The sequence below is a fragment of the Tenrec ecaudatus genome, chromosome 3 (genome assembly GCF_050624435.1).
Source record: "Tenrec ecaudatus isolate mTenEca1 chromosome 3, mTenEca1.hap1, whole genome shotgun sequence".
Classification (NCBI taxonomy): domain Eukaryota; kingdom Metazoa; phylum Chordata; class Mammalia; order Afrosoricida; family Tenrecidae; genus Tenrec; species Tenrec ecaudatus.
This window is the reverse complement of record NC_134532.1, coordinates 38,649,666-38,668,186: the sequence shown is the minus strand read 5'-3', so window position 1 is coordinate 38,668,186 and position 18,521 is coordinate 38,649,666. Positions and strand designations below refer to the sequence as shown.

Here is an 18,521-nt window from a genome sequence, read left to right as displayed (position 1 = left end):
TGATTAAATCGCCTTTAAAATGACTTCGGTCATCACCATTAGTTCTAGTGCTCAGTTCCCTCCTTCCTCCATTCGTTGCTCCCCAAAGTCCCTTCCTTTCCCCAAGTCAGACACCACCCACCCCAACCCCAACTGGATATCCCCTACAAACCCTCACATCATTTCTTATCTGTAGGCATCCACTCCTGTGCTTCACAAACTGTGAGACCCAACAGAAACGATAACGAACAGAAACAAATTTTAGGGGGAAGGAAAAACAAAACATAGTAATATATAGATAAAAATATAAACATAAAGAAATAAGCCCACCATCAATATTTTAAAGCCAGGGAGGACGTTTCTGTCACGGACCAGCAAGAGATCTTGCACCTACAACAGACTCAGGTTGGGTCCACAGGGAGGTCAGCAGAACAAGACCCCGGGGCTCACCTTTGAGCTGAGGAGGCGGAGGAGTCTCGGGGAGGAGTAGTCACTGTGTGGAAGGAAACAAGGGAGGGGGGTTAGGAGACCCGCAAAGAGAATCAGGGAACCCTGAAGCCCCAAACCCCAGCCTGGATCCCCTTTCTCCAACAGGGACTCCCACCATGAACCCCAAATCAATCCGAAAGCAGGGAAATAGGACAGCCTCGGAGTCACCCGCCCACCTCTCACCAAGAGAAGTGCTGGCAGGGTTCCTGGTGGAGAGAAAGGGCGCTTGCACCCTAGTCAGCAGGACTGCTATGTGCAGCAGGGGCACCCTAAAATAGCCTCTGCCCACTCGCACTTCCCGAGCCCAGAGCCTCCCACCTGGGAGCGCCGGCAACAAGATTCTCAGGCTGTGGGAGCTTCTCTGGCACCAGGAGCAGAGCATGGACAGTAGGAGCCTTGCTATGAACTGGAGTTGGTAATAAGACACCGCCACTTCCGGCCCTTTCTGGGTGTGATCTGGGGTGGGAGGAGCTGGTGGGGTCAGGGAGGAGTAGGGTCTCTGCTTTCACTTCCTCTCAAGGCAGCTTTTGTCCCGCCCATTTCTGGGGCTTCACCAACACAGGTGCCTGGTGGGGGTGGGCGGGGCCTGGCGCGCCTGGGGCGGGGCTCGGGGAGGAACCAGGAAGAGGCGGTCCACGCCTAAGGGCCCACAGCTGTGGCTGAGACTGCAGCTGCAAAGACTCAGTCCACAGACTGCAGCCCACACCAGGCCCAGTGAGCCCTGGACGTGAGCTGAGCTCAGGCAGGATGTCAGCCTCTGGGGTGGCGTGGAGCAGCAGGAGAAAAACCGAGAAAAAACCTGCTGCTTGGGAAGAAGCGAAATTGTTGGCGGGCTCCATGGCGGTCATGAATGACATGCGAAGACGCAGAACTTTGTGTGATGTGACTCTCATGGATCAGGAAAGAGAGATCCCTACTCATCGTGTGGTCCTGGCTGCATCCAGCCCAGTGTTTAATGTTATGTTCACAACTGACACGCTGGAATCAAAGTCCTTTGATGTAGAACTCAAAGACTCCGACCTGACATTATTGAGCACCTGGTGGAATATGCTTACACTGCTAGGATCTCTGTGAATAGCAACAACGTGCAGTCTCTGTTGGATGCCGCAAACCAGTAACAGATTCAGCCTGTGAAGAACATGTGTGTTGATTTTTTGAAAGGGCAAGTGGATGCTTCAAACTGTCTCGGTCTAAGCATTCTAGCAGCGCGTCTAGACTGTCCTGAGTTGAAAGCCACCGCAGACGCCTTTATTCACCAGCATTTCACTGACGTTTCCAAAACTGAGGAGTTTCTCCAACTGGATGCTCAGCGAGTAACACGTCTGCTCAACCAGGACCCCTGACCGTGAGCGCAGAAGAGCAGGTTTATGATGCTGCCGTCAGGGGCCTGAGACACGATGCGCCGAATCGCCAGCCTTTTATGGTGGATGTCCTCGCTAACGTCAGATTTCTTCTCATCTCCAAGAATTTCTGATGTAAAACCGTCCGAGTTGAACCCCTCATTCAAGACAACCCTGAGTGCCTTAAGATGGTGATGAGTGGAATGAGAGAGCATCTACTGTCTCCTGTGGATCGGAAAGAAGTGGCAAATGGAACAAGGCCTCGAAGACCACAGTCTTGTAGATACTTTAACCCAAAGTTAGAAAAAGGTGCATATTCTAAACGATCCTGCCGTGAGAATATAACTGCAGAAATCTCATTTGATGCGTGTTTTGCTCTTTAAAATGAGCTGTGTTGACAACTATTTTGTATATTTAACCACACATTTTTGGTCTTCAAGTAGAACAGTTTAAATAACGAAGGAATTGATCCCTCATTTTCCAAAACGTCTCATTCAATAAAGTATGTTATTCCCTAAAGCCAGCATTATTAGAATTCCATCACAATATGTATTCAGAATTTATATTAAATGCGCCAACCCCTCCCTTATTTTTGTTATAAAACTTTGTCTTGGAAATATTTTGGCATTTACTAGGACCTATCTATATATTTTACATAATAATTATTTCTAATATAATGATTGCAGAGGCAGCTTTTGTTAGAAATCATTTATCTTGCCTGAACCAAAGTGAACATTAGCTTATAGTCTGATGTAAGTAAACTACTTATTATACAGGATTGTTTAGTAATTATTTTTAAATTCTTGTACTTGGCATTTTTGAGAAATGTTGGAATGACATTAGCTATTAATCAATGAGACCCACCCATAGGTGGCCTATACCTGCCAGGAATGGTGGCTTATTATTATTATTAAATTGATCTTCAGAGAACATTTTCAGTAGTAACATGTAATTATCGAGAATTAAGCCAATCTACTTTTTTTTGAGCTAATAAACTTATACACTATTATCTCTATATATTCCTTGTATATAAATGATGACAGGAGGAAAGTGTGTATTAATTTGCGGATGAAAAATGACAGAATAGAAAATCTTAATCTTTTTTCTGAATATTGCCAGGAAATGACCTCTTGGCTCTCTATTTTAAAGGTAAATCACACCATTCTGAGGAGGCCAGGGAAGAGAGAACTTTTAATCTATGAGAGTAGGATAATTGAGTTTCAAATAGTTCACTGAGAAATGTAATTAAAAAGTAAAAAGCTTTCCTTTTTTTTTTCACAACTTTTGGAAGACTATGATCCTGAGGGAAGGAGAAGGCGGGTATGTTGCGCAGAAATTATATTAACTGGTGTGGATTTCAAGGCAGGTTCAGCATTGCCATTGGTGTTCTAATTGGAAAATTCTCCTCTAGAGATGATAGACTATTTCTTGTGCTCCTCATTTTAAGTGGGAATTCCTCTTTTGGTTTGATATCTCTGCATAATGTAGGCGATGGGTTCCGTGGTCCTTTGTGCACACTGTAGTTTCAGAAAATGGCAAGCCAGTCTTAGGCCTGGCACACTCTTGATAGATGTTTATGTAGAAGACCTAGTTTTTAAATTTATTTTCCCTCTTACCATATGTACAGATGTTTGGGATATATTTCTTCTATTGATTACATTGGGTTGGGTATTTCTCAACCTACTGACATTCACATATGAGACAACTTCCAATTCTGTTTAAGACCCATGCCTTTATCCTTTTCTGGGAATTTTATTACATACCCTGAAGTCATTTAAGACTCTTGTCTACACTTTCTATTTATTATGCATTCTATAATGAATGTTGGATTTAGAGTGTGAACATGGCAATGGTACTTTCATTTTCATATTCTAACTAGGACCAACAATTCTGTTTTTTCAATAGAATGTTCGCTTATAAACTTTTATAATTAATAGTGTGATAGACAAGACAGTTTTCATGTGTTGAAATATATTATGTGGTTCATTTTGCATAAGCATGAATATAAATGAAAGAAAGGTGTAATACTAAAAAAAAGAAATGAAAATAATGAAGTCATCTTTATGAACATCACAGAAAGCATGTTCTCCCTTTATTTCCCGCTTAATAGAGGTTAATTTCCTGTTAATAGAGGTTACTGCTCTCAACCCAGATTAGGTGGGTGATAGGATTGAGATGGAAAAACCCTTGCTTACAGTTAAACCTTTTACATGCCAATTAAACGTTTTTGTAAACTGTGTTTCTCTACATATTTGTAAGTGATGAGGTAGCAATCCTTGGTGACACAAAGTTCAAGATCGTGGATGCTGTTTGAAAGGTGAGCAGGTACCACCCACCAGCTGGTCCCTTGCACAATAAAACTGACAATCTGTGTCCAAAAAGATTACAGTTTAGAGATCCGTATGGGGCAGTTTCAGTCTCTATACAGGGTGACCTTTAGTCAAAATGGACGGTATGTATACAAAACAACACGTCATTCTCAAATATGATGCCGTCTGGATTCTCCCTATAAGATATTAACCACATGTTTCTTCCTGGTGCTCCTAATCTGAATACTGTCAGACTTATGATGATAAAGTAATATTTCCTTATATTTCAAAGATTGTATTGCTTGATTGTGAATGTTTTCTTAATAATTTACATACTTTTGTATTATTCAATTGGTTGTTTTTCAATTTTTCTTATGTTACGTTTGTGTGCTGGTTTTTATGTGAAAAGAGGAAGTAAGCAAACTACGCCCATTAAAATAATATTTTGGTATACGTTATTTTAACTGAGTAAGAAAATATAAGTTCATGGAAGATATAGCTGACTATTTATGAAAACACACTCATTCCATAAGTAGTAATAGTGAAGATGATATAGTAAAATGTGTAAGACTCCCCCCACACCCACCCCAGTGAGTCAGTGAAACATCACTATACATCATCACAGACACAGAGGAATGGCCCCTTGATTGGTCAGTATTAGTCCATGAGAAGCTGATTTTGTCAGATCTCATCTATGAAGTCAGTGAAATTATAGGGGTCGAGTAAAAGTGGATACATCTGTACCAGTCATGAGCAGCTGTCCAGCCACATCATGAGATCATGAGATGTATCTACCACTTGCCATCAGGATTCCAGACCACATTTGAGATGATCAGCGAAGCTATCCTGGTGTGTGGCTCTGCCATGTTCTCCAGGTTTCCTCTTATTTATACCTGATGCAGACCAGAAATGCATTCATGAATGTGAATTATGTGCATGTACAAGTGCCCTATAGTGTTGAAAGGTGAAGCCATCACCCATATACAGCAGTAAGCAAGGACATTGCCACTTAGGTTGTACCTAAACCACTAACACCAAAGTGCATGCATCAAGGAGTGACTGTGGAGTGTAATTTTCCTATTGGCAGCTGCCCTGGGTAAGATAAGACACGGATGAGGCTGGATAGAAGACTGTGGCAGCTCCAGAGCCCTCACCTGGTTTACTTCCTCACAGGTGCGCATGCCCAGATGCAGTTAGTGCAGGCTGAGGCCGAGGTGCAGAAGCCAGGAGTAGGTGAAGGTGTCCTGCAGGACTTCCGGATACACCTTCTCCAGCTACGGTATGAATCGGGTGTGATAAGCACCAGGAAAAGGCCTTTAGTGGATGGGCTGGATCAACACCCACCCTGGGAAGTCAACATATGTCCGGGGCTTTGCACAGGGCTAGAAGACATCTCCTCGAATGCGTCATTGAGCACAGCTTATCTACAGATTGGCAGCCTGAACTCCGAGGACACTGCCACCTCTTCCTGTGTGAGACACACACTGTAGAAATCCACATCCTGAGAGTGTCAGGTCACCTGAGGGGAAGGCAGCTGTACTCGCTGAGGCAGGGACTCGGAATGTTTAGTTGAATCTTCTCTTTATTTACCAGTTATGAAGCTAGAGATGAAAATCAAAGAAAAAAACTTGCTGTGAAATTATCATTATAATAATGTGAAATTAAATCAGCCCCTCAAGGGAGGAGGTTAAGAAATACCTTGGTATGTAGCCTTACCTTAGCTCTCTGTGTAAATACTTCCGTCTCTGTACTGAGAACTATGCAGACTCCATGAAGGTTCGATTAACCACCTCCAGAGACAATGACAAAAACATAGTTTATTGGCAAATAGAAGGTTGGAAAATGGAAGGCAAGACCATCGAGTATACTCTGTGAGAAAAGAGGGAGGGGGGCGAGTGTCACAAACTCCCTGCTGGGAGAGACCTGGGCTGCAGGGGGCGCTCAGAAGCTACAGATCACAGGACACACCTCAGGAGTAGGTGCAGATGCATGGTTTCAGGGCTGGTTTCTTTTTTTTTTTTTTAATTTTAACAATTTATTCGGGGCTCATACAATTCTTATCACAGTTCATAGATATACATACATTAATTGTATAAAGCACATCTGTACAGTCTTTGCCCTAATCATTTTTTTCTCCTCTTTTCTTTTTTTACATTTTATTAGGGACTCATAGAACTCTTACCACAATCCATACATATACATACATCAATTGTATAAAGCACATCCATACATCCCCTGCCCCAATCATTCTCAAGGCATTTGCTCTCCACTTAAGCCCCTTGCATCAGGTCCTCTTTTTTTTCCCCTCCCTCCCCTTCCCCCCCTCCCTCATGTGCCCTTGGTAATTTATACCTCGTTATTTTGTAATATCTTGCCCTATCCGGAGTCTCCCTTCCCCCCTTCTCTGCTGTCCCTCTCCCAGGGAAGAGGTCACATGTGGATCCTTGTAATCAGTTCCCCCTTTCCAACCCACTCACCCTCCACTCTCCCAGCATCGTCCCTCACACCCTTGGTCCTGAAGGTATCATCCACCCTGGATTCCCTGTACCTCCAGCCCTCATATGTACCAGTGTACAGCCTCTGTCCTATCCAGGCCTGCAAGGTAGAATTCGGATCATGGTAGTTGGGGGGAGGAAGCATCCAGGATCTGGGGGAAAGCTGTGTTCTTCATCGGTACTACCTCACACCCTAATTAACCCATCTCCTCTCCTAAAAGCCTCTATGAGGGGATCTCCATTGGCCGACACTTGGGCCTTGGGTCTCCACTCTGCACTTCCCCCTTCATTTAATATGGTATATATATACATATACATATACATATATACACATACATATATACATATACACATATATACACATACATACACACACTTATATCTTTTTTTTTTTGCATGATGCCTTATACCTGGTCCCTTGGCACCTCGTGATCGCACTGGCCGGTGTGCTTCCTCCATGTGGGCTTTTTTGCTTCTGAGCTTGATGGCCGCTTGTTCACCTTCAAGCCTTTAAGACCCCAGACACTATCTCTTTTGATAGCCAGGCACCATCAGCTTTCTTCACCACATTTGCTTATGCACCCATTTGTCTTTAGCGATCCTATCATGGAGGTGTGCAGTCAATGATATGATTTTTTGTTCTTTGATGCCTGGTAACTGATCCCTTTGGGACCACTCGATCACACATGCTGGTGTGTTCTTCCATGTGGACTTTGTTGCTTCTGAGCTAGATGGCCGCTTGTTTATCTTCAAGCCTTTAAGACCCCAGTCACTATCTCTTTTGATAGCCGGGCACCATCAGCTTTCTTCACCACATTTACTTGTTCACCCACTTTGGCTCCAGCCATTGTGTCGGGAGAGTGAGCATCATAGAGTTCCAATTTAATAAAAGAAGGTATTCATGCATTGAGGGAGTGTTTGAGTAGAGGCCCAAGGTCCTTCCGCCACCTTAATACTTGACCTATAAATATAGACATATAGATCTATTTCCCCATCCTCCTATATATATTTGCATGTACATGTCTTTGTCTAGACCTCCATGACAGGACTGGTTTCTTGTTGTGGTCTGGGGATGCTTGTCCATTGCACTGTTTGAATTTATCAATTTTTATGACAAAGGAATGCAAGATTAATGTATAAGAAATATGTAAAATCAGACCTATTTCATGTAGGATGCATAATAATGGAATTGAAATCTCAGCAGCAGAAAGTGGGGAGGAAGGAGCAAATAAAATATAATTTTAATTATTAGTGTTATACCTCACTTGTTTGTATGTTATAGTTTACAGCAAATGCATTTTTCAAGTACTGATTAATAATAGTTGTATTGGTTGGATTTCCTTGAAGGTGGATATTATCTTATCACAGACAGTACTGTATTTCATGATGGGTTTAGCAAGATCCTTTCTGACAATGAATGCCATCCCCTTCAATTCATTGTGTTGTTCCCGGCATAGTAAATCTTATTATTTCCTGATCAAATTGCAATACCATTTAAGTCCATTTAAGCTCACTAATGCCTAGGGTACCAAGCAAACTTCAAGCATCCCATTTCATCTTTGGCCCCTTCCAATTTCCCTAAATTTACAGTATGCAAATAATCAGTTTTGAGCATTAGAAGACTTTTGCAGCTGTTTCTCTTTCCTTGAGTCATGCCCCATCAGCAAATGAAGATCCTGACGGCTCCACTCCCAGAGTCCTTATGGCCGACTCCCCTACAAGAAACCAGCTCCATTTCAGTCACATTTAGAGTACCCTCGAACCCGAGGGGCTCATACTCTGGAAGCAGCTTCAACGATTTCCTAATTCCTTTCCTTAGGCTGTTAGTATTCAACAATGCTTCAAAGGTATGCATACGATTTTCAAAGCTTCTTCCACTGAAGAAGGTTGTGGGGTCCTTCTGCATTGTCTATTCTTAGTCTGGAAGCTTTGATGGAATCTGCTCATTTTGGGTATCCCTGCTGGCATTTGATATAATAGTGACATATCTTCCAGCATCACAGCAATGCACAAGCCACCACAGTATGATGAACTAACAGACAGGTGGTGAGAATATAACATTATTCCTTCAAAATACACCATACAAATTCTGGCTAAACCTTATGGGAACAGATCTGTTGTATAAGTTGGTTGAAAACCAGCTGAAAAAAATGTATTAAGAACTTTTGCAGTCTATCAAATGATCCTAACTGTGTTGAGAAAACTCAGCAGTTCCATCTGATGTCAGTGTTTTGAAAGCTCCCTCTACAGCTAATAAGCTCTCTTGAGTCTCTGAGACCAAGGAGATGAAATTTATACATAACAATGAATTCTATCTAACTAGTTTGACATATTTAAAATAAAAAAAAATTGCCTGGGTTTACTTACAAGGCCTTAAAATCTCCATTATTAAAACAGAAGGGGGAGATGAAGAGAACCATTTGGTCTTTTTAACTAAAAGTTTTCCCCCTACTAAAAGTTTCTAACAAATTAGGGCACATAAACACATTTTCACGTCTGTAGAAGAAACTGATCCTGAGAAGCCCTGGAAAGATGACACTCACGTTTGGGTTCTGGGTCGCTAATCTCCTGTAGGAAGGGCTATTCAAATTTGCTTTGGCAGAAGGAAGCAGATGGATTCCTCTTAGGAGGGTGCAACCATGTGTGGAGAAAAATTAACAACATGAAAACGATGAAGGAATCACGCAGTCTAAAGAATGATTCTGTTTCCAGGTTGCTAACATACCAAAGGGAGGGGCTATATGTTGGTGTTTTCACAGGCAAAGGGGATAAGTGGATTTCTCTTCAGCCAGTTGGGCCCAGAAGAGAAAGGATGGCTGATGGTGTTACCTGAGAGTTGAGAAAACGGCCCAGAGACCCCAGCCCTGTTGCTGATGTTATCAAAACATCACGAAGACCTCAGAGGTTCCTGAGAATGGCAATTGCTGCCTGCTGAGACTTACAATCATCTCTATTGTTGCTGATGCTACAAAACACTCTAGGAGTCTATCACTCCTGAACAGTTTATGCAAAAGGGACTGGACTATTACACAGACTGTTCATTTGCTAAAAGATCAAGATTATGGACTTTCAACATTAACTAATGGTTAATATGGACCAGAACATTAACATTTTTGTGTAACCTTTTCTTTGTAGAATGTAACCTTACTTAATTGGGCTTTAATTAGAAAACATTTGCAGGGTTAAACGGAAACTTTTCTTTAGATATGATTCACCTAAAATGGGCAGTTTTCAATACATTTAAAATGGGCTAAAGTTATCCCCTAGTTCTAAGGAAATTAAACAATCGGCAGATGGTTTAGGGAGGCTTGACCTACCTGCCTGGATCCAAAACATTTTGCATAGTTTAAGTCCTAGTTTAATGCTTATTGCAATTTTATTCTTGCAATCACATGCTGCTTCTCTAGAAAACTAAATTATATGAAAGAAACTCGTGTAGATTCTTATATCTGCATGATTTTATACATAAAACACAATTCTATTTGTAAAGAAAAGGGGGAATTATGGGAAACAGAATGGGAGGAGATTGCATGGGGATGAATCCTTTATTCTCATATCTTAAGAAGTCTGTCAGGCTGGGTTTCTGTGGTGGAGGGAGGCCTTCATTCTTGTGAGTTGCAGATCTCAATCATATTGTCATAATCAATATTGTTCCATACTAAACCTTCCCATAGTAGGGCTGCATAAAGTCACCTCTTACAACACATGGCTGATTGCTATCTAGCCGGCACCTTTAACTATAGGAGCAGACCTGTGCTATTGCCCGCTAGGCTCTGAAGGCACTCACTCTCCCCTACCAGTCCCAAACACTAGTGCTAGGTTACTCCTCCAATGTGCTTTAGGATCAGTGCACAGCCCACCTTTTTATGTATGTGGTGAACTATAACTAGGGGGACGGAGCTTGCATTCCCTGAGAATATAAGCTGTTGTTGGAAATAAAGTCTCTTTCTCTGCATGGACCTGAGACCTGAAGTCACGACAGTGGGATTGAGCCCCTGCATGCTTTATCTTGGCTGATGTCTCTTTAATTTATACCTCAATCACAAAACCACTCCCTTGGATCCATTCAGTTGTGGAGGTTAGTATCCTCCAAATCCCTTGCTCCCCACAACTTTCATAAGGTTAAATTATGGAAGAACCTTAGATATTGGGCCATAATATCTCTATTTTTTTAATCTGACCTCCTTCTCTATAATGCAAATAAGCTAGGTCTCTCTAGTACTCACCATTTTTTCATTCCAGCTTCTTGAGGTCAAATCAAAGCACTCTATAAATAAAAGAAGCAGAGTCACTAGCAAGTTTGGAGTCAGGTGAATGAATTTGGTCCACACACAAATAATAAGTTGAAATCATCCCTTGTGATTAATAGATGGACAAGACAATAGTCCCAGGTTTCTAGCTCCTGAGACCTGACTACATTTTGTGTAGCAAATCTGTGATCTGAAGTAGAAAAGGAGATAGTGTTGAATAAGTCATGTCGGGTTCTTGACCTGAACTTCTTGCCATAACTAGTAACCATGCTGTCCCCTGGCTCCATTGGGTGGCAGCCCAGTGTTCACTACTACTCCACCAGGGTTAAAGAGTTCACTGAATTTAATGAGAGAAATAAGATTGACATAGAATGATTTCAACAGTCAACTTAAAACATCATGAATTATCTTCAAAAAAACAAATTAAGCAATGCAAAAAAACAATTCATAAAACACATTAAGAGAAACAGAAAATACAATAGCCATCCTGACCAAAACCCAAAGCTGACCCTTGGAAAAACCAGTATATGTACCCAGAAAATTAGCTATGAAAGATGTTTGTGTAACTCTGTGTGTTAGACATAAACCTGAAAGTGGTGAAAGTTCTCAAACATTGTGATACCATTGGAGATAATTGAATCTTAAGTACATAGTATGTAGAAATAATGACTAGCAAATTTTAAACTCAATCTTAAGTGTTATAGGCATTCCCATCTAGTTTCAGATCTCACATTTTACCCCCTGCTATACCAGCAAAAGGGAAAGAAAAAAAAAATTGGGGCCAAACAAAACAAGAAAGAAGTTGTGAAATCTATGTTATTTTCTAATTTGCGTCTAATTCCTACATTATACAAGCTTTAGAGTCCTGTTAGGAATAAACACACGCACATCCATATACACTCTCACACACGCACAATTCTCTTTATAAAGTTTAAGGATAGCTTAAGGAGGCCTGGGTGAGGTGAAGGTCAATGATTCACAGCTTCATATCTAACACAGAACCAAGCAGTCCAAACTTAACCTACATCACATAATTGAAAAATATATAAACCTAATTTTACTAAGAACAGCAAGGAAATCTTATAACAGCATAAAGACCCCATAGAATACAGCAGCACTGCACCAGAGCCTTATCTTCAAGGCTGTGACCTTTATGGAACCTGACTGTGCCATCCATCACTAGGCGTATCTTTCTCCTGCAATTCCTTAATCCAGCAAACAGCTGGTGGACTTGAACCAATGACTATTATCTTGCATCTAAGATCTTATTGGTTGCATTTCCTGATTCCATATGTAAGAGAAGAAGCAGAAAATTGAAACAGAAAACCAAGCATGTCCATGTCACAAGCAATCTGCATCACTGGATGCATTTATCCTCAGTAGGCGAACGGTAGAGAAAGTCAAATTAAAATCTAATATGACTTGCATTCAGAGACAAAGTATATTTCACTGAACTCAAACTAAAGCTTTTCTTAGAGAATACACACACAAAAATAAACCTGGTTTCCAATATGAAATGATATTGTTGTACTGTTTTATGATTTGAAGGAAAAAAATCTCAAGGGACTGGTATTGAAATGTACTAGACTATAATTTCAGTCCTTGGAGGACAGTAGGCTTGGTAAATCCCAAGTTCAGAAAAAAATAGAGGAAGACATTCATTGAGATGGAATGACATGGTAACTATAGCAACCAGCTACCAAGTAACTATTGTGAGGATGACCATGAATTGGACAGTGTTTTTTTTTTTCCATTTTGACGTAGGCCAACTATGAGTCAGACTATGAGGGTGAGTATGAGTCAGAACTGATTCCAGGGCCGTTAACAATGGGTCAAAGGCATTTTAGGATCCATAAATATAATTTAATTCATGAATCATACATGTCAATGAAATATTCTCAACATAGGAATGCAAATCTCCCAACACAATTCTTATAGGGTTAGGTTCACCCTGATTCTGCCATGATATTCCTGTTACAATCTTCCATTTATTACCAAATCACCTCCATCCACTTACTAATTGATGTGATCTTATGCCACACCTAGCCACCTTCTCATAGGCATCAGGAACAATAAGCTAAGAATTTGGCAAAAGACAAACAAAACTAAATACAAACCCCAAATTCTTTAGAACAATGATTTAAATGGGTAAAAGTGTTATAAAGCCCAAAGATATAAAAACATCACAATGTGTCATTTTCTCTGGGAATTAATGTAAATTTTATAGTAATTCTTTGTATATGAAGTCCTTAAAAGAGACAAATAGTTAATATAATCTGCAACTAACAAGAGTTTTCATCAGTGAGAGACAGGCCTGGTGACCTCCTTTAGGAAAATCAAACTTTGAAAACCCTATGAGGCTCGGTTCTTCTCTGACAAAAAGAGTCTCCCTGCGTTAAAACCAACGAATATCAAGCGCTCTGTTAAAACCCTTCAAACTTATGCTATGAAAGCAACTGTCACTCACTAGGCAAAGTTACAGTGAACTAAATCTACTTCTGTGCACCAAGCAACATCTTGATTCCACAGGGAACTTTTCAATCCCAGAGAGTGTTTCCTGCTAACCACCAATGAAGCGCCACACTTTTAGGCTTCACGTTTCATATGCTGACAGTATTCTAAGCCCATCAACACCCATGTAGTAGGATGCATTGTTTCATAGAACCTGACTATGTTTCCAGTGCCACCAGCCTTGAAATAGAACATCTTGCTAGGTTAAGCAGAAGACCCAAAGCAGGTGCATCCACACAGTGGCTGCAAAAATGGGCTCAAGCATGACCATTGCGAAGATGGAGCAAGAACTTATAGCATATCTGTGTGTCTTAAAGGAGGGTCAATATTACCCAGAACCAACTTGAGAGCCTCTAGTAACACCAAAGCAAGGGATCATGACCACCAACACCCACAAAAAAAATCATATTCTTTTTTGGAAGACACCAGAAATATCACAGGATAGGTATGAGAAAAGGTCCAGGAAATGCCAAGAGTGCAGTCCTACCTATGTCCGACAGAATGGTCATGCCCTGAAAATAACTTACTGGGGGAAGGAGGAGAAAAGAGAAGGGGTGATACCAAGGTGTCAAGTAGATGGATGATGTATTGAAAATGACGATGGCAACATATGTACAAGTTTGATTTATGGATTGTTATAAAATCTGTAAGATATACAGATATATAATATCTATAAGAGAGCCCATTAAAGGATTTTTTTAAGAAAAAGAACTTACTGGGAACAGCAGTTGGCAGGTTCCAAATTCTTGAATCAGAAATCCATGGATTCACTGCTCTAGAACTGGCACCCAGGAAAGGCAACCCTACTGCAGGACCTAAAGTGATTAGAATCCAGATATAAAAAACTAGCTGGACACAGCCTGAATTCACTCACTGTCAGTTACATTATGGGGCAAATTTATCAGGTTTGCCATGGGGTGTGTTACGTAACCATTACATTGTGTTTTTTTTTTTTAATACAAATTTCACTGGGCCTTGGAAAAATAACTCTCGTTCTAAATCTATTCCTGTAAATGCGGAAGATAGAAGAAGACTCAATGCCTTTGAATTGTGGTGGCAGGCAAGAATTTGAAAGTACCATAAACTACCAATAGAACAACCAATTTCCTGAAAGAAGGAAGACCTGAATGCCCTCAGAGAGAAGCAGAGTCAACATGGACATGTTGTCAGAAGAGAAGAGTCCCTGGAGAGCACAGCATCTGTGGTAGAGTGAAGGACCTGTGAAAAAATGAAAAGCCCACAACAAGACAGACCGCACACACAACAAGATGGATGGACACAGTGGCTGCAACAATGGAATCAAACAAAACAACAACTGTTAGACTGGCACAGGACTGGGCAGCATTATGTCTTGCTATATCTGGGGTTACTGTGCATCAGAAACCACTCAATGGAAACTAGTAACAACACAAAAGTGCATCAGGGACCAAGCACAAAACTGTAAAGTGTGGACAGCTAGTTTAGAGCCAAATTTCATGATTCCAGAAATTAGGCTGCATATAGTGAATTGGATATTTGAAGACCAAATGAACAAGTTGAATGATTACATCAATGGCTTTACAGCACTGATTAGTGTAAACAGTTCCTTGAGCAGGATTGACATGGTAACTGCAGCAATCACCTCCAACATCACAATTGTGAGGGTGGCCATGGATTGTACAGTATTCCCTCCATTTTGACATAGATTAGCTGTGAGTCATTCCTGAGGGTAAGTATGAGCCAGGAACAATTCCATAGCCCTTAACAACAGCCTAAAACTTCCAGTCAAAGACAGACATTTTAGGATCCATAAGTAGAATTAATGATTTATGCATCAAAAAGAAATAGTCTCACCAGAGGAATTCAAATCTCCCCAATCAGACCTACCCAGATTCCAATCTGAAAATTCTATCACAGTCTCTTATTTAGGTCTATGTTATATCCACCCAACTTCTAATTGATCCACTCTGATGCCCCACCTAGTAATCATCTCAGAATTATCAGTAGAAGCAAAATACTGCAATGCCTTTTCCCCCTAAAACCTTAGAGAATTTTACTAGAAAATGAAACAAAACGAATATGAATGCAAACCCAAAAATCTTAAAAGGAAGAATTTAATTAGAAATTTTTTAAAACCTTCAACATAAAAATATCACCGTGTGTCATTTTTCTTCTTGAGTAAAGTTAAATAACTTCTTTAAACTTAGAACTCCTAATCAAGCACACAGATAAAGTATTTAGCAGCTAAGTTAGAAGATAGTTGGTTTCTCTTCAGAGACAATTTAAGAGACAATCCTATTGACTCATTTTTGAAAAACTAACCTTTGAAAACATGATTAGGCACGGCTATTCTCTAAAATACACAGGCCACCATAAATTAAAAACAACAGAATATCAAATGTTATGTAAATACTCTTGAAACTGAGAATAGGAAGACAACTGTCTTTCACAAGCAAAAGATGTCCTGTGAGATTGTCACTAGAACAACCAGGGACAGCGAGATGAAAGGCCAGGACTCCACCATGACTTTCACTGTCTCTGTATCTCTGGGCAAGAGTTGCCATGAACAACGGTGGGAAAATTTCTATGGTGAGCCATTCCAGAGAGGCCATGGGTGAAGCCTCATTTTGCAACTAACTCGATGGCAAACTCCAAAATACTGGGTGGGTCACTGAGGTCATTCTGAGGAATCTACTCCAAAAGGTAACCTGAACTCTGAATGGTAAGTTGTATGCTCAGACCTCAGGAGAGCCCAGGCCTCCACAATCTTGGCCCTAGACCCCTTTCTCACTGGAAGGCATGGAGTCAATACTGTCTCATAGAGAACCTATAGGAAAGGGGAGAACTTCTCCTTAGAGTTTCCAAAACTGTCCTCTGTACTCAGGTGGAAAACCCAGTTTTTCTCACATCCTGCTACCCTGTATCAGAAATACTTAGGAAATATTTCAGTCACACCACTCACCATTTCAATTCACAGCTGTAGAGGCTGGCAATGCTCAGATATCAGTCTGGACCCTTCTCTTGACTCAAGTAGGTCAAGTGCTCTATGAATCCAAGATGGGAAGGTCAGATGGTAGGCTGCTTCCTCATAGGCTGTGCAGATGGATGAATGCAAGCTATATATGAAATATGGCACGATGCTCTCTCACATCTGGAGATCCACACATCTGGGAAGTGCCCAGACCTGGCCAAAAGCTGCAGATAGAATTGACTTGAATTTTTACTGGGGAAAAACCACACCCAACAGGATAACACTTCCCACTCCTTGGCTCCTGACAGCAAATCTCTTCATGGAAGTGATGACATTATATCAAACACTGTCTCCTAGGCTCATTCGTAATTCCTAAACTTCTGAGAATCCTGGCCCAGCCAAGTCAGCACAGAACCGCAGCCATTAAACATCACCCACTGTGCCACCGACCCAAGTGATTTCAATAACGAAAAACATGAAAGGGAAGGAGGATGAGCAATACCCTTCCAGAAATAGCTTTATCAAACTGGATCTCTTATACATTATAAAGTTTTGACATTTTGAATATTTATGATATCTATCTGGCTCTGGACTTAGTACAAATTTGCTGCCATTGTGTCTATTGTTACTCAGAGAAGTTTTATGGAGAAAAAAAAGAAAGAAAAAAGAGCCCGTTGGCTTTCAAAAATCCTCAAGCTCACTCCTATGCATTCAATTCTCAATGGCTCCTGCAGGATTCTGACACTGTAACTCTTACAGGAGGAGACAGCATTGTCTTTCGCCATGGGAACAGCGAGCTGTTTGGAACTGTAGACCTCGGGGAACACAGCCCAACTCTTAACCATTATGCCACCATGGCTCCGTTGGTCTTATGATATTTGTGAGAGATTTATTGTGCCGACCTGGTCAAAACACACAGGTGGGATTAACTGAAGGGCAGTTTAATTTAATGGCAGCGAGATAGATGGCTTGGCAAGCCTCACCTGTCTTGTCTCTTGTTCTTTGATGGCCGGACTAGTGTGTAGCTGTTTTAGCTAGTTCTCTGCCTCAGCTGGCAAGACTCACTTCCTGAGAGACATCCCTGAGGAGAAGCCACATGGACCTACCCTGATGCAGTCCTGGGTCCTGGAGAAGCCACGTTGAGACCCCTACCAGCACTGAGATGCTTACACCACTGATTCTGCTTTCCTCCTGCATTCAGTCATTGTGTGTTTTGTGAGATTGAGGAGAACTTTGTAGATTGGTGTCGGACATATGGACTAATGTTGGACTTATGGCTTGAACAGACTAGGTTGGGATGCTTTCTTAATATACGCTTACCCTTTATATAAAACTCGCTCTTGTACATAAATGATTTTCTGTGGATTTGTTTCTCTGGGCTACCCAGACCAACACAGTGTGCTAGGGTACTACTATTCTATGTATATTGTGGTAATTATTTGGTTCCTGTGATTTTATGTTAAGGTCTTCCCCCACCCCAAATGATGCACAATGTACAAACAAAATCTTGTGGATAATCCAAAATAGTACACGTAAGGTCATCTGTTATCTCAAACACACATAAGTTGACTCTGACTCGGATGTGAAGATGGTGATACATAAACTGATGTCATTTGGGGAAGCCCTCAGGAAGAACAACATGACAAAATGGGTGGGGGAGAGAAAGATTGTGGGGTGCACAATATTCATAGCCTCCTCATAGAAACGCTATCTGACATTATATGTCATTGAATAATGTTTTAATGTATCAATGCAATTGACTTATAACCCACGGGCACAATTGACAATGATTTTCTATTTTGTTTCTTGGTAGTGGTCCCACCCCACCCGCAGATTTTGTGTGTATGTCATCCTTTCTTTTTGGTTTACTTTTCATTTTTCTCCCGATTTCTATTATTCTCCTGGTTGTTCTTATTTCCTCCTTGAGGTTATGTGCTTTTTGTCTTTTATCATTCCTGTTGGGTTTCCTGGGGGGTGAACAGCAGGAGGAGTGGAGGCCTGGAGATAAAAAAATGTTGCTCTGCTTTATGGGGCACTTGTGGGGCGGGGAGTACGAGAAGTGCGGTTATTTTGGGAGCAAACCCTCAATGTGGGAGGGATGGAGAATATGAACTGGTTGTGATTTTATATATATTCACACACACATGTATATATATACAAGGCTTTTAAATGGTGAGTGAAATATGGAAGTGTATGGT

General features: G+C 41.1%; 1 pseudogene; it reads left to right on the top strand.

The window, feature by feature from the left end:
• The first annotated feature begins 1,215 nt into the window (after window positions 1-1,215).
• Window positions 1,216-2,191, top strand: LOC142442219 (kelch-like protein 7 pseudogene; annotated as a pseudogene).
• Window positions 2,192-18,521: the final 16,330 nt, after the last annotated feature.